The 17665-nt window shown below is 40.1% G+C and overlaps 1 long non-coding RNA gene across 1 annotated transcript; it reads right to left on the bottom strand.

The window, feature by feature from the left end:
* Positions 1-14789: 14789 nt before the first annotated feature.
* LOC121906687 lies at positions 14790-17298 on the bottom strand. Its single transcript, XR_006098709.1, has 2 exons — positions 16533-17298; positions 14790-16350 (listed from the first exon to the last, which is right to left on the bottom strand). It is a non-coding gene; the product is annotated as an uncharacterized LOC121906687 (long non-coding RNA).
* Between the last annotated feature and the right edge of the window lie 367 nt (positions 17299-17665).

The following is a 17665-nucleotide window of genomic DNA, read 5'->3' as shown; positions in this document are numbered from 1 at the left end:
TTTTAATATTCACTTTTTTGAAATTTCTGCTTCAACATTCAATTTCATGGTCATTTTGGAGGCTGTAGGTTGTATAGAGGTGTCTCTAATATTTATGTCTATCATCAGTGAGGGTAAGGGTTAAGGTTAAGGTTATGAATGGGGTGGACAATATATTAGAAACACCACTTAGTAAAATGCAATATTAACAGTTTATGTTCCATAGTTCTATGTTTATGTTGTAAAATGTAAGATGAGAAAAACACTTTCACACAAAGGCAGAACAAAGATGCATTTAATTTAACCATAAATAATACTGAACTAAAGGTGCACAAAAGTTGCTTCAACTGAATAAAATAAAAAGGATTATCACCAATAAATAAATAAAAAATGAGCTCACTGATCAGCTGATATGATGGATTAATGAGTTTCCACCACTCACTGTAGTGAAGTACTGGTGGCATCCTATAGGGGGAGTCTGGCATCACCACTGTGTGTCAGGAAGACACACACACACACACACACACACACACACACACACACACACTGAAAGGACCACACACAGTTGGAATCTGCAATTCTGTCATCAGCTTGTAATTACACACTTTAACCAAAAATCCAACCAAAAAAAAAAAGAGAGAGAGAGAAAACTCTGACCCTGACCCTCTGCCAGCGTGACATCATTCACACCTTCCCAGTGTTCATTGATTTCACTGGAAAGTGGCACACAGCCCTTTAATTTTACATTATGTTGTGAAGCTTACGAGCCATTTAAGTCCAATTAGAGCAAAGAGAGCAACACGTCTTAAACTTCACCCTCTTAACCCAGCTGCCTTCAGCTATTGTTGATTGTGTAATCCCTCAGTGTAATAGAATTTGGGACGGACAACAAGAGGATTTGGCTAATCCCCCATTAAGGACCTCCGTAATCCTCTTGAAAATCCTTGTATACACACCAGGTTAAATACTGTAGAAACAGCAAAGGTCAAAGGGATTAACCTCACAGAAAGTGATCTGATACGAAAAGAAAAAGAAAGTAGAGCTAGTTCAAAGGTGATTCTTGGCTCCAACGCATGTAAAACAGATTAAATTTCACAACAATCATGGTTGTTTGACATTAATTATGACCACTGAACACTACATACACATTTTGTCTGTCATTAATATTACGCTTGCATGTTGCACAGATTTATTTCATACAGATATAATGACACTGTTACAAAGTTTGATTTTTATTATAATAGAAAAACTTAACATAATTCAAACAGTGATACAGTTGATTTAGGCACAATTTGCATAATTACATTTTAATGTTTTTTTTTCTTTATGGGCATTCTCCCATAATCTGCTGTCATTGAGTAACCATGTTATTAACTTTTTTTTTAAAAATTCCAGTAATATAATTCCCTGTTCTCTGGCAAAGTCCCTGTGAATTCCTCTGTGGATGGAAAATGTATATGCTCCATATGCTCTCTGGCTACTGATGTCAAGGCAGAGTGATTAGGTGGAAGTGGAGTTCATTTAGGCAATGGTGAGCGCAAATCAGCCCCAGATCTCCCCACAAGATGCTCACGCTGACTGGGCTCGCAGCACTTTACACTGAGCATTGAGATATGTGATATTAAGTAGGAGGCCATAAAACCTTGTCTGGACCCATGTGGTTGACTACAAGTAATAGGGAACAGTCAAATATATATTCAAGTTTTCAATGAAAGCTTGTTGAAAGTGTAATGATGTTAAAGTGCTGTCAGGGGAGTCCCGGCCTGATGTTTTATTGGCTGTTTATTTTATTGGAGGACTAGCCATGAATCTAGGTAGCCTTCAGTGATATTGCCACAGCGTGGTTGAGCCCCTCAGTCTGCATGAGAGATTTTATTGGCCAAACATTTGTTTCCCTATACTGAAAGCACCCAGGACTATGTCATTCCAGTTCAACGGTGAAAATAACAAACAGATGTGTGTTCAGTCTTTAGCCTCCTATACACATTAATATTATTTTCATGATGTTTTACTTAAAATATAAATTCTACATTTTATAAACTACTTTTGGCTGCATTGGTTGTGAAGTTGTTTACGATGAAGAAATGAGTAAAATAAAATGTCTGGTCTAGTACAGCAAACACTTACTGTATGTACCAAGTGTAATTAATTCTTATAGAGTAACTGTGCTGAAGCCCAACAGAACCTGGGTTTATATTTTAGCCAACATGTATTTCTGCTTGCACGGAAAGTGGTGTGATTGTTTACGAGTGTTTCCAAACCCTGGGGATAAAATAATCATTTTTCCCACAATGGAGAATGCTCAGTTCCATAAATGTGAATAGGACGCCGTGCAATTTCTGTTTCATTTCCTCAGCTCACTAACTGTTGGCTACACTGCAATATGTGATAACTATGCCAGTAATATTTGGTCTATGGGACTAAATCCATTACAATAAGCATTTGCATAATACAGTACTGTCGTTGAACAAATGGGTAATATGTAATGATCCAATCTGTGTGGGGACAGAATGAACACTACAAGTAAATATGTAATGATTTCCACATGGCTGCACATCTGACGAGAGGAACAAAAGCCCTCACTGTAGCTTATGAATGACCCTGATCATACACTTGCCAGTCTGGTCAGCGCAAAACGTATCAATGACCTCAATACAGCTATTGGCAGGAAGTGGTGCATATTACCTAAGCATCAGGTGTGCATCTTGAGAGACCAGCGCTTGGCAAGTCAGTGCAGCACACGCAATCAGTAAATAATCAGTACAATACTTACTAGCTGTTTGTGCAAACTGACAGGCCGGTGACTGATGTGGTTGCAGAAGAGTGGGCTGAATGGATGGCACAGATCAGCCCGATGAGGTCAGAAAGCAAAGCTCTCACTGCATTTGGCCCAGCTGATCTCCAATTAAACAGGGCATTGACATCACACAACAGAGCAGACCATGTGAGCCACCCCTGCATCTCCAGCCAAGACATGTCACACACACCCTCTTAGCTTTCACCACAAGCACATGAAGGAAAAAAAACACACATGCACAAGCTGTACAGAAGACATAGTTGCACCTAATTTTGTCTTTATGCCCAGACAAAGCCACTGGAAGCACTGTGGAGGTTCATCCCAGGAGTCTTCTGCTCTGATGCTGGGTGCATGATCTAGTTTCTGTGCAGGTCTGTACCGTTCAGGCAGCTCCTGTGGGGAGGGAATAGTGAACCCCTTTAAAGGTTTCCTTAGCTATCACATTTCTGGCCTCAAAATACGGAGCCCCCAGTCAATATGTCTATGACTATTATCTATCAATTAATACATCTGTCTCCATTGTAGGGGTCCGCTGCCCTGCAAGCGGCCTGACCAGGCAGTGAACTCTTGCATTCCTAAAAAACACGGTCATCCAGCCTCTGTAATTTGTCATGTTAGAAGTTGACAGTAAAAGGTCATCCACTCCCATCGCTGGAGGCAAGAAAAAGCACCAGGATGAAAGTGCACGTTCAGACGATGGCTATTGCTGGGCTCTCCCTATTTGTATAAGACTGGGAAGACACACACACACACACACACACACACACACACACACACACACAGCTTTATCTAATCTAGGCCACCTATCTGTCTTATACTTCCCACACTATCTGAAAACATAAGCACTAGCAGGTCCTTTAAAAACACTCCAGCACCTAATAGTCCACCTATTACAAGCATTTAACTGAACTCAGTAATAAGGAAATGTTTGTACAGTGTCATGGTTGTGACAGCATTTATAATGTGTAGAGATAGAGCGTTCCTCTTGTGTCTTCCCAAACATATTTATTTCTGTCTGTTTTCACATTTAAATTCAATATCTGAAGATTCTCGACAAGGCACTTTCCAAGACGTGAAGTTAAATATATCCCTTCTGAGAGTAGTTTCAAATTGAAGAAGGGTCTATGTCACACCACTCATCACATTCATGTTCACTGTGGATATTATGACATATCAGTGAGCCAACAACACCTTCCACCAGCTGTATATTTTACGTTGCAGTGTAGTTGCTCATTTAGTTTTGAAGCCGACAAGCTATCCATTAAACTGGGCCACCTCTGACTCCTCTCCAAAGAGAGGGCAGGTCTGCCAGCAGCTCATCCATCATGCACAATATCAATTGATTTCCAAACATAAACAGAGCATCTTTGATATAAGGGACAGCTGGATCAGTGGGGGCACAGCGGAGGAAATGCACTTATAGGCATCACGGCCGAATAGTCCAGCTCCTGTCTGCTGCCCTCTCTCCCCCAGACAGGCATGATTTAGCCGGGTCCCTCTCTTCCTGCAATTATTTTACTTCCGAAGCACAACACTGCCAGAGCCTATAGCACCATGACACTGTGGGGTTGACTCTAATGACTCCTTTAGTTCATCCATGCCTGGACAACTATTAACCCATTACCTGCACTATAGTCCACCTACAGTGTAAAGCAGCATACCTTTGCAAAACAAAGTGTGCTGCTAATAGCTTGGAGGTTAAAAAGTTCATATCATTCAGACACACATGGAAGACATACTGTATAGTAGGACATTATGAATTTATGAGAGGTTCAGTTTGTGCCACTGTGAGCACTCAGGAAGTGTGGCTGTTAACAAGATGAGAGTCCTCTAATCACAATGCTATTGTGGTAATAATGTGGAAGAGGTGGGGAAACAGGTTGGAAACATGGTGGAAGCTTTTAACATTACATCCATCATAACTAATTCATAACATTGATACATTTAATTCATAAAAAACAACAAAAAACACACAGCTTGCACTTAAATTGCTCATGATTTGAATGTTACTTTCATAGTCAGTATTTGCAGTTTTATACGTTAATTTTGCTTCCACACCCTGCAGACCAGCATCTAACGCTCATGTCTTTCAATTATGAAATACTTGTATGCACTATTAATTATTCATTGATAATCCTCTTGAACATAATATGGAGCAATTCCGTTAAGATACATTGAAATATTATCAATTATCGTGTTTTAATTTTTACCCAAGTGGCTCCCCTATCTCCACTTACATTACCCTCCTCTGCTCTTCCATGCAACATTAGAGAGGCGTCATTTAAGAGGACCGGTGGGAAGGCTGCCCATGCTGGAGCAAATGGAAGTCGTAAAGCAGCACTACTCATCGCATGGACATTACACACTGACCCTCCCAGTCCCTCAGCCACTGCAAATGGCTGACAGTGTGCACCAATGACACGGTAAACCACAGGCCTTTCAAACTCAATTTAGCCTGGCATTAATTATTCCTCTAAGTATTCTATGCCCCTGTTAATATTGAAATTCATAAATGTATAAGGTTAGGGGCGAGCATATTGTGGTACACTTACCAATGTGATGATACAATTCCTATTTGATGGTCGCTACCTAATTAAGACTAGCGAGCTGTGTACTGTAAGACTCATATATCTCTGTTATATCAGACAAATGCTCCCCTTGGTTCATGACCAGAGCAAGTTTAGGAGTTTTTTGATGACTGAAACTTCCATTAAGTTTCATTTAAAATTAACTTGCTATGAGGAACTAGCATACCTCCATGTCCATCTATATCTCGATATACGGGACAAAAATGAATTACCCGTGGTGCTAAATTGAATTTGTTTCTGCACAGCCTCAAATCCTCAGAATGTTTGGTGCCATAAGTGGATTAAAATCTCCCTATGATGTAAAAATATTCAATACAAGTAGTGGTTTGCTCTGTTTCAGTGTAATGCTGCACCGCTGATGCACTTTAGTTCTGTCATCTTTGGTGAGAAGGGTTCAGATTTTCTGCCTGAGGGCTGTCTTGTCCATTTGAACCACTGGCCTTTGGTCCAGAGTTCAGAGGTGTAGACTGTGCTCCATCTCAGACATCCATCACATTGCCCTGTGTGCAAATGAGCTGATCACATGTATGATTGCCATACTTGCACAATAAATAAAATGATAGCCAGGCTATAGGTTTCCAAATTAAATCCAAAATTATAACACGGTTTAAAGAGCTGTTGTCATTGTAAGCCTCCTTTTAAGGGGAACACTCAGCATGCAGTTAGAATGAACCTTAGCTGGTCCCAAACCCACAGCCGTTCCTGTCAAGCTGCTGTTATTTATAGCATAATACAGCTGGTTCCTTTTACATGACCTTTTTTAGAGTGGCTGAACTTGATGGCACAGAAGCTACCACTGCCTGTGATGACTCTGACTTAAGGTCATCAACTGTAGATGTCTGGTCAGAGCTAAGAGTAGATTACAGTGTAGACATCTTGATCCAGTCTCTCAGACAAGTCGAATTCAACCTATGATGAAAGACAATTTTGTGACAAAGCAAACACTCGATTTAGAGTTCCACAGGCTAGACCAAACAGATTACAGACCTCCCTTGTTTCTCATTCTCATTCAAATCAGAGTATGGGTTTCAGTACACCAGGAATCTGATTTAATGCACCCAGCTGGAGTGTTTTACCTGCATACCTGCATAGAGATTTGACTGCATCGCAGCTACATGTTTGTAACATTTGAATGTGCAAATGTTAGTTTGTAATAATGATTTGTTGCTTCTTTAAGAATGTTTTATTGTTTTGCCATGTATATTTAATTTTTGTTATTTATGTAAAATAGTGTCTCTATGTGATGCAAGACGAAATTCAGAGAAATCCCATACTTTTCCAAAATCGGAATTGGGAACCTTCTGTCTTTTGTAACCTTCCAAAACTGATAATTTGACAATCACATCCATTCTCTGCAGGCCATCTTTGGCATGCAGGTTTCAAAGTCTCTCAAACTCTTCTTCACTCTTCATGTGTACAACAGAGCGCAACACTAATGCCTTCCAGGAAAGACAGTCTGAAAGAGCATGCCATCATCTCCACATTCAAATAGTTGTCTCACTACTCCCTATGACGGCAGGCTTTTCACCCCATTCGGAACAGCTATAAACACTTTTGCCTTCTGTGGTCAGACAACATGTCGCACAAGCTAGTTTGTTTTGAGCAAATTCCCACCTCAATCCAAGCAAACTGTTTTTCTTAACCATTTTTTCACTTATAACACTCTGTTCAACGGCTTTTAAAACAGTCAAATAATGCTTTATAGTTATTGCCAGCAGATACTGAACTGCAAGACTGGATATCTTGGCAGGGAAAAAAAACCCTGAATATTTCAGTCATATACTCAGTATCAGCATTTTTGCGACTTACCAGATACGTTAATTAACAACATTTTCTCATTATGTTCAGAGAAAACGTAATCCGAAAACGTAAAACTATATTTTCTGTTGCAATTTAGTAGTATATACATATAATTTCTAGGAGACATGGCTGTCATTTAAGATATTGCAGTTGATGCATGTTATGGCATTAAAATGCTGCTACTGTATTGAATTTTTCTACTTCCAGTATATGGGGGAGGGAACCACTCGAATGAGGTACAAAAGAGACACTGAATCCCTTTCCTTCCACACAGTCTGCGGGGATCCTATTCTGCAATAATGGTGTAGGGTTTGTGACATTCAGTGCTGATAGAGGACATCATTTCACAGGAGACCTCACAGAGCAGCTAGACCAGGAAGAATGTGGCCAGATGGAAGTGGGCTGAATTGTCAACATTTCCCTGTTGACTAGCCAGCTAAGCAAGTTCTACAATGCAGGCAGATTTTTGCATTCAAGAGGCAACAGACACCACACACACACACATACACACACCTCCCAAAAAAAGGCACTAAAACCATAACTAAAGTGAGTACACAGAGCCTCCTGAGTGCCTCGTCTGAGAGGGAGAGGACAAAGGTGAGGACTGGCTGTAATAAAGCCGTATGCCCGCTGTTAAGAAATGAAATGTAAAGCCATCACCGTGATCCATCTTCATTAAACAATTTCCCTTCTCCCTTGCTTGCGAGGGTATCAGTTTCAAGGGGTCAGGTGCTATTTCTCCTCCTCTTGGGTGTCGGCATGTGTTTAAATATACTGTAGAGCGCAGCACCAGTGCAGTGCAGTGCAGTGAAGCAGAGGAATGGGAGGCCATTGGTCTCGTGCCGATTGGCTGCCATTCAAGGTTACTCTTGGAGGGTTTCCCATCACCCCCCTCTAAGTGATACATTGCAATCTGACAAATGCAAACTGTGACATTTAGGAAAGCACTGGGAGAATAACTACTGTTGTGTTGTTAATATGGGTTCCTCACTGCCAAACTAAATTGTTGGGCAGGCAGCTTTACAAGCCTGATGTCCGTTACACAGTCGGAGCATTTCATAGCTATACTGCATGCACTTTGCTCCTTTTTTCAGGCCACTGTCCTCAAATATTTTACTAGTTTTATTTAGTGTAATTTAAATGTGTAGTGGGAGAACATTAAGAGCCAATTAACAGAAGAAAACACTGTTACACTGTGCAGATATTCAAATGTATTGTTGCACATTATTTATTTATGTATTTATTTTACATTTGTATATTGGTCAAAAGAAGTTCCACATCAAAAACTAGCTTTAACATCTGCAAATGCAGCAGATTATTTGATTTGGATGCAAAGTTCATGTTCTGCTTATAATTCAGGAGGCAAGTGTGGGGTGTGAAAACTAGATTCATTAGGAACATCTAAGCAGAGTGTAAAGATGAAAGTACTTTTTTTTATAGGTAAACAAAAGTGTCTGCGCAAAGATCAGATGTTGTTTTGACAACCTAATTACATGATTTATGCACTTTTTTTCTAATCCAAGTCAGGGATGGCCTCACTATTTTTGCTGATTCATAGAGAAAATACACCGAGACAGATCAGATGAATTGCCTTTTTCTCAGAGTCGTGTTTGTCTAAATAAGACCTCTGTGATCAATCTTCAGTCCTTCAGTTAAGCTTATTGTCGTGACTGGCTCCTCGTTGTCTGAGTAATAGCTAGGCATTTTCGGATAGCTGATTACCTCATCACTCTAGGGCAAATCTGTTATAATTTGAGTAAGCAGGTACACATCTCACTGCCTTGTGCAGCCAAAAAAAACATCAAAGATAAGATCGGCAAATTCTTTGGAATCTCAATATAGTTCTGTATGCATATATTTGTCAGAGCGTAGCAAAAATGGCTGATCATATTGTATTATGCTGAAGAAATTACAGAAAGCAGGAGGGAACTGGAGGACTCGTGGGAGAAATTTCTTCCTTTTTGCTCCCAAATACACTGAGCTGTTTCCCCATGTATGGTTGCAAGGCATACATTAATTATACCGCTCACAGGAATTGCTGCACTGCCATTGTCACCGAATTACCGCCTTTCGCCACAGATCAGCTTCCTCTTCTTTAATGTGCCATTTAATGCAGTTTCTCCTAATCCAGTTCATAGATAGAGGTGAATGGAAATGGTGCTGTGTGTGTTTTATGCAAATTGCAAGATGAGGTGATTAATTTATAATGGGTTTCGGTGCAATTGAAGGCAGCGGGAACTGATCAAGGGCAAGGACATTATAGAATGGTACAGGCTGCATAGGGGTGGCTCTGCTTGTTCTGCACTGTACCACAGCATGACAGTATCTCATTACATCTAGACAAAACACCTCCCCCATTGATAATGAGCATTTTTCATGAGGAGGGACCGTTTTCGTCTGTTGTTGTATTTTCCTCTTCTGGGCTGCACATCATTCTTCATCTAGCTAAATCACGTATTGATCCAGCACTATATCTCATATCCATGCACCATAATGTGCTGTGTACTGTGCATGCAATGTGCGTGAGCCCGTGCCTTTTTGAAATCAAGCCACTTGGAGATTTTTTTGTTTGCCGTAGATGCTTCATATGAATTGCATTGCATCACCATCCACAATTTAATAACGATAGTCTTTACATGAGCTAACTAAAATCTGTCTCACACTGACGCTGAAAAACTCTTTGAAAATAAGCCAAGCACTCATACACATATAAACAAACCTTGTTTTTCTATCTGAGTCTCTCATTCTCTCACGTAGGCAGCCACCACTGTTAATGGAATTGCATAGACTGCTGAGAATAACATCCCTGCCTGAGGAAAAATGATGGAAGACTCTGTTTACATGTTTGATGTCAATCATTGCTGATTGTAGACTGCTGAGCAGGCCTGGACAGATTCACCACTGTCAGGTGTGATTTAGCTTTTGTTTGATGGTGTTAAATACATATTTGTGTATGCTGTTATCACATGTTTTATGTTCTGATATTATTGAAGTTCATACAACACTTTATATTTTGAATAATGTATTACTATACTAAAGTTATGTTTATTTTTGCTATTATTCTTTCTTTAAGTGCTACAATACAGGCACATAAATTTCTATTATTTACAACAGTTGAGGCAGTTTCTAGTGTGCGTGGCTAAATAAATTTAGTAATAATGTGGTTCTAGTCTGAAAAGTTGGATCTAAACAAGTTTTTGACCTTGTCATAGCATGTAGTGTAACATCATCTAAATAGGAATACAACATCAAGTCAGTAATGGACTGCGTTGAGAGGTAACTTTAGGATAAAGATCACCTGCTGATGTTGTGATCTATATATTCAAATACACACTCATTCAATGTTTTTCCTGCCTCATGGGCTTGTAAGTACACTGGTTATTTTACAAGAAAGTTAGATTTAAAGGGTACATATCATGCTTTTTGTGACTGACTGTTATTTTTTTACTGTTATGATGTCAGATGTCTATGTTAAATATGGTCCAAGGTCCAAAACATGAGGTGAATGTATTTAAAAATGCTCCCTGCAAGTCAAAAGCCCAGACTTCAGCCTGCTCTGAAAGGTTTGTTTGCAATTTTACCTCTAATTCCTCCTCAAAGTGATGTCAGATCAGTTCTGACGTCTGATGTCAGTTCCTAAGGGTAGGGGGGCTTAAAGAGACAGAACCTAAAACAGCCTGTTGCAGTCAGATGCTGAACTGAGAGGCTGCATAAAGGCCAATTCATGCTTTCCGTGTTCCGCGGACAGCTGTGTTCTTGCAGGCATGCACGCAGTTCCATTCATACTTTGCTCGGAGGTCCGCTGACACAGACACGTTCCACATGTGCCTGCTAGTAAACAGAGTTGCAGCGTGATAACTTTCCAGAGTAGTAAAATCCAGTTTGTGAGTATTACAAACTGTGGTTCAGTGTTTCTCTGATCAGCCTTTAAATGCAATAATCTGTTACTCCAACCAGACTTGCTGGATCGTATTTCATTGTCTCACCGGCACTTTAAACAACACGCCCACACCAACACAGCCCCTTGTATTGTTTTACACAGGGCTGTTTTCAGTCTGAATGCTCCTGAGGAGTTCCTGTACGTTGCTGAACAACAAGAAAAAGTTGAAAAAAGAAAAGTGACAGCTTAATGACAATAGGAATACAGTACAGTAGACGAGACAAGCATTCCTGTTTGCTTTTCACATGTGCAGTTGACAAGCTTGCTATGCATACAGTCCACACAGCCTCAAATTTTGGGCTGCACACGGACGACCACAAAGGAGCCACACGGATGCTCGCGGATATGGGCGGATGATGACATTTACGTCACGCAGACCAACACTCACGGCCATGCAGACATGGAAAGTATGAATTGGCCTTAAAGTGCCAATATAAGATAAATGCAAGGATCTACTACTGGAGCCCCAGAATATGAATATAGACCTGGAAACGTGCACGTCCCCTTTAATAAATTGGAAAACAAGTCACAACTAAGAATATCCTTATAGATTAAGTTAGTTGTAGTCCAGTTATCTGAAACATATCATCATTATCTGTCAAATCATTTAATTGATAATTCCACAATAGTTACAAAATCAATCTAATTTTCAAACCAGCTGCAGTTTTCATCCTCCTTAGTTGATCTTAGCATGCAGTATGTTTGTGTTTAAATTAAAATAGCTTTTTAGGATTGTTCTGGACAAAATATTTATAGTCATTTATCTCTCAAAGAAAAGCACTATGGAGGAAAACTCAGTTTGTTTTCTGCAGTGCCATTAAGACAGGCTTATTTCAATATCCCCTGAGGTCTGGTCACTAAATGTCCCTGCTGTTCCTCATGAATGCGCGATATTAAATATTTACCAGTATTTCAACAACAGTGAGACAATGGCACCAATATGTATAAGTACTAGACGATACTAGACTTGCACATCTGCAAATGTCAATGCAGAAGCTGTGCAATTTAAAGCTTGTGATTCATTCCACCATCCTCCCGCCTTGCTGCTAGGAGGATAGGTGCCTGGTATACTTTTTACTGAAGAGAGCAGGAGCTCCGAACAGCCTTAGAGGCTTAGCAGAGAGACACAAAGCAGCAGTGGCACCGTTCATACCTTCAGGTGACAGAGTGCTGATGATTATAGCAAGGACAATGCCCTGCATGTGTCAAACAATTGGCAAATAATTTATGTCATCTTTTCCACTGTTATTTCCGTGGAGGGCACTAACTGTGTTGCCAATATCAAACCTCCTGCAGAGGAGAGGCGGGAAAAAAAGGGACATGCTACAAAAGACTGATGGAGGGAGAGAGGAAGAGGGAGCAAGAGGAGTGGATTGGGGGAGGGGAATAAGTGCCAGGCTCAGCTTTTTCCTGACTGAAGATGCACAGCCATCTGTGAGGAGACAAACACACGTATGGACATCATTTGTCCAACATCTTACATGATGTGAAGGCTTTTCACTCGCCATGCCAACCTGTGTGGCAGATGATGTATGTGTTTCTTCAGTCCTGTGATTACTAGCATGGAGCTGCAGAGCAATGCTCTTCACCTCATCAGTTCCACAGGCTGCGCTCCAAGGTGGGTGAGGGATTCGCTGCAAGATGGCTTCTGACACACAGCACAACCAAGGCGTACCAGCATGAATATTATACAGTGCATTTCACCACAGCCACCCACTGTGAACAGATCAATCGAGGTGGATGAGGTGAATTAGAATTTTAATAGAGTGCCTAGGTGCAGTAATTAAAAAGAATGATTATATTTTCCCTAAATGTATGAAAAAGTGGATGGTCCATTGGGGTGGTGCTTGCTGCTTTGGTCTCATATATAGTGTACACTACCTATTTATTTCTCATATGTCCTTTGAAGGAAACTTTTAAGTGACACTAGAATTACAATAAGTACAATAATGTTTATCTATTCCATTTTCTTAATGTCTACCGTGTAATAATTGTTAATGTTTTTCCAATACCTAACAGTTTTGTTATAGAGCAAAAATAATGCATTGTTTATCTATCACACAAAGCAGTTGACCTGTATGTACGTAACACCGTTGCCTAGTCCTCTCACAGCCATTAATCACTGCCAGGATTTAGGTGAGTATTATTAAGTTTCACTTAATTTGGAAAATTAAGCCCATTGCTCCTTTTGGTCCACAATTATCTTTCATGGCCGGTGGATGATGCGTAACAGGTTTATATATGACTAATATGGCACAACCTAAAAGGTAAATACAAGGATGAGGAGGATGGTGGCGAAGAAGAGGAAATAAGCCCGAACAACAATATAGTGTCATCAGACAAGCTGAGAGACGAGTGGGTGATAATTGTTGTGGGAGCCATGGGAGCAATAGGCTCTTTGAGAGAAAGGTAACAAACCAGCAAAACAATAGAGATGAATCACAGTGGAGGATCTGCTGCTGCAGTCTACCTTCCACTGAGGCCCTATTAGACTCGGCTCACAAGCTTTATGTTTCAGTCACAGACATCTGGTTACTGCTTTGAAAGCCCAGGCTACGACTGTAACATAAATCCCTGCCTTTGAAAGTTTTAGTTATGTGGTCTGTTGTGTATTCTGTTGTTGATTTTTTTTTTGGTAAAAGATGAAGAATTGAACTTTGTTGGACATTTTTATTGTGTTGTATTTTTTAACAGAGAGCTGACACATCATTTAACAGAACAAGACTCTTGCTAAGTTGAACAGCAGGACAGGAAGGATGTTATCGCTTTAAAGTTCACTGCGAAATCTTACGCGGCGAGCCGAGTGAGCTCAGTCTCAATTAGAGCACCGTGGGCTGTCAGTCAACAAAAATATCTCCATTGTTCGGTGGCTTCATCCAGAGAGAGAGCAATGTTTTTGTAGGGTGACCTGGGCAACTATGCTGTGTCAACTGGTGTCAGGCTACAAGTGCAATATACCAGCTTGCCCGCAGGCTAAACCCCAAACGAGGCCCCTTGTGTCCCAAACAACACAACCAAAGATAAGGTTCCTAGTCTCCTCCTTGACAGATATTTCTGGTTGAAAGAGTCAGAAGAGGTGACACAGCCATGGTCACTAGACAGGAAGCCGGTCAGCCAACCTCTGCTCTTAATGTCAGCAGTTGAACTGGATAGTGTGCATGAACATGGGTGTGCAAAAAGATGCTGATCTCAGTCATGGAGGAGTATCCTTGTTAGGCAGCTCTAACATCATCTAAAATGATAATCCACTAATGTGCAACAATGCTTAACATTAGGTCTTTTGTTCCTCCGGGGCAGAAGTCGAGGGCTCTCCTCTAATGGGATCCTGCACCACAGAGGAAGCTTTGTCTCTCATCAAAGAAGAGGAAGTCCTCTGCTGCTGTAACTACTCGGTGCCCCTTAGAGTGCACGTTACAGACGATGCAGCATCTTTCATGTTCCAGTTAAGGGGAAGAAGAACAAGTGAACAACCTAACCTTTAACCCTCACATGACTTTTCGGAGCATGTGGTGATTTGTCCAAAGTTTGAGCCCTCAGAAACGATGACCAACTATTCACTGTCCAGAGTGGCAGACCATAATGAATTCTTTTACTTAAATTTGGAATTGGCTAGATTTTCAGAGGGTCTAATTAATTTCCCATGAACAATGCAAGTTCTTTTTTTTTTTTTTTTTTTTGCCTTTCAGATACAAACCAGGCCATCCAGTTCAGTGGTTCTCAAAATGGGACGCGGAAAAACTCATTAGGTTTCCCCTAACCTCCCTCAGCTGTGGTTGAGCTACAGCAGGTTAAGTGTCACTCAGAAATTAGCGTTCTCCTGGTAGAGCAGTGGACGCCACATCAGCTGCTACCATTTTTGTAACTACATTAAACAAACCCTCTGAAGGCCTCAATGATGCATGCAATCTTAATTTTTATTACAGCAATTTATTATACACTCCCCGAGCTTATGACAGCCCCGACTGTCATTAACAGATTAATTATAATTTCCCCCTGCGCTCAGAGTTAAAGAGAAACGTGAACGCATACAGGCGCCCCTTAAAAACAATGAGAGCTGGGTAACTGTGTTTCATCATTCCAGTGGCTTTACCCTTCACCCTTCTTGAAAGTAAATGAAATGGAGGAACTAGGGGTCTGCTCCTGAGGTCCTCCCTGCAGCCACTACGCATAACAAAGCACTCAGACACAACTGATGCACTTCAAAAGGAGAGAATTGTCTCCCAGGTCATCATGAGCAAAGACAGGACAGACTTGAAAGCTGCCTTTTGGTTCCACCTCCTTTGTGTCATTGTCCAAAAAACCCCCAAACTAAACATGGCAGCAATTTCAGTAGAGATTAGAAGTGTCGTGTACAGTACACCTAGTTCTGTAAAATGCCAAACGCATTGCAGAGGGCAGTGTCCTCCTTTGGCTTCTTCAATAACACAGCAACTTTCTGCCCTTCAACTGCCCAGTTAAAATGTTGAAACTTGCTTTGCCTACATCAACTTACTGTTAATAACTCACAGTTGCTCTCACAAGCCTTAAAACCAAACAAAAAACTACAAACAAACTTTTCACTATAACATCTCCTTGCCACCTTTCATTAGGCCTAGCTATACAATCATCTCAGATTCCCATTATTTAAAGTTACATTTACTCTACGGGGAATGTGAGAGCATGTTTTAGCGCCACAACTACATTCACAAGCAAATTCCTCAATAGCCACCTCTACTTTTGTGATGATTCTTGTTTAAGTATACTGTACTTCAAATACTCTGATATTACAATACAAATTAATGCTAAGAGAGACACACAGGCCATAGAAAAAAGTAGTGGCCTTACTTTAGCAAAAACATTTTCATAGGAACCATCTCTTTTAGCTTGCCGAAAATATACTGGATTATTTAATTATGATTACCTCAAGACATAACTTAGCAACATGTCAGCAACAAGTGACAAAGACACCAACGTTTGCATGTCAAATATCCTATTTAATTCATTTTGGCTGTAAATGCTGAAATATTTCCACTGTAATCTATACATTGTGACACTTTACACTCCAGTGTACACCTTTTCACTACCCTTTTCACATTTTTCAAACAGAAAATGCACACAAACTGAAAATGCAATGAAAAGTCAGGATAGCATTAAATGTAGCTAAATGATATCTAAAAGTTTGAACATGGCATAAACACTCAAGTAGACAAAGGTGCAGTGAGTAGCGAGCAGCTACCTGGCACAGCTATTCATTGCAGGTCTGTCACCTGCAAATTAAAGCAAGAGCACGGAGATATTGAGGTGAGGGTTAGTTTAGTTAATTTGTGTTAAAGGCTGTAAGGCAAGAACATTAAAAAGCTGGTAGGGAGGAAAGGTAATAGCCCAATATTAGACAAAGGTGGGGATTAAACTCATTAGATCACCCTTAATCATCTGTAATGACCCTCACCTGTAATTTGCACCTCATAAAAGTTCTCCCATCTCAGAATCCATCATCTTGGGTTACATCAATGAATAAAACACAGTTAAAGTGAGAGTGAGAGAGTCTTGGTCCTTAAAAATGTGTAATTAGTCATGCAAAATAGTTGAATAGGCCATTTGAAAACATTAAAATGTTATATATTATATACTGGTCATGGAAATCCTGTACAACAGGTCGTTAATATTGTTTGACATGACAGTTTAACCAGTATAGACGGGTTTCCCATTTACAAACAATCGAGGAAACGAGGGGTAAAAAACACATTTCTAATAGCTAATATATGGACATTTTCAGTCTTAAAAAATGATGTAATTTGCCAGTAAGCAGTATTATATCTAAATATAAAAATAAGTATCTAAAATTGCATTTTAGAGGTGAATTTGCACCACTCATACTTGCATTTCCAAACATTTTTTTAACTGCATGCCACACATTAGACACATGTCTGCTCTAGTTAGCTTACACGACAGAAACAACTGCTGCTACCAGTAATACAGCAAACAGAAGCTACACAAAGTTCATCCTACAGATGGTGAAACATGAACAGTGCACATCCCAGACCAACAATGGGAAGCCCAGATTAAAACTAGAGATGCACCCACACACATAACGTTAGCATAAAAAGTAACGTTAGCATATATGACACTCCTACTGTTGGCCTATTGCTAAAGATAAGAGCACAGAATCCACTTCAGTCTGGATATTATATCAGTAATGTCAACATTTATGAAAATCCTTTCATAAATGTTCATAAAAAGTTTACCCTGAAAATATACCAGATGCTAGACATATTAGTGTTTACAGGCAAAGCTTCACTCACACCAAACTGTGTCAATACATGTGATATGCTTTATCAGCCACAAAGGATAAAAATAAATTCCTACCAACTGTTTGTGATTTTTCTCTGAAATATTACAAGAATAACAACATGGTGCATTCTCTATCCAAATCCATCAGTCTGCCACCTCTATCAGTTGTCACCAAGTAACACTGATGACAAGCATTGATCACAGAGCCTAACAAACCTTTGCAATATTCATTAAACAGCCATAAACAAAGTCGGAGCCTTACCTTAAAACAGGCATGTCTTCCGTGCCCGT

The sequence above is a fragment of the Thunnus maccoyii genome, chromosome 11, assembly GCF_910596095.1.
Source record: "Thunnus maccoyii chromosome 11, fThuMac1.1, whole genome shotgun sequence".
Lineage (NCBI taxonomy): Eukaryota > Metazoa > Chordata > Actinopteri > Scombriformes > Scombridae > Thunnus > Thunnus maccoyii.
This window is presented reverse-complemented; position numbering and strand designations above follow the sequence as displayed.